Source organism: Triticum dicoccoides, chromosome 2A (assembly GCF_002162155.2).
Source record: "Triticum dicoccoides isolate Atlit2015 ecotype Zavitan chromosome 2A, WEW_v2.0, whole genome shotgun sequence".
Taxonomy (NCBI): Eukaryota; Viridiplantae; Streptophyta; class Magnoliopsida; order Poales; family Poaceae; genus Triticum; species Triticum dicoccoides.
The window spans coordinates 769,030,491-769,030,892 of NC_041382.1; positions in this window are offsets into that span (position 1 = coordinate 769,030,491).

Sequence of the window (402 nt, forward strand, 5' to 3'; positions counted from 1 at the left end):
GGCGTCGGCTGCTTCTGCTCCCTGGCCGCGTCTCCGGATGTCGCCAACTTCATTGTCGCCACGGCGTGCCTGCGCCTCGGCCGGACGGAGCTGCTCCTTCACCGCCGCAGGGCGGACGCGGTTGCTGCGGCTCTGCATGCCCGCATGCAGGTGGGCCCGGCCCCCACCATTGACGTGGACCTTGCGCATGCCCCGATTCCCGCCCCGGTCCCCCCGCCCTTGCATGCGTCCAATCCCCCCCTGATCCCCTCCGGTCAGCGCGCCCTAGAAGCCGCGCCCTCCATCCTGCGCGTGCGTCCTGACAGCCTATCCCCTCCCGCCTTATCCCCTGCCCTCCTGGCGCCCGCACGCGACGTGCGTTGTGCCCCCATGCATCTACCCCCCGCCCCGTCTTCTCCTACC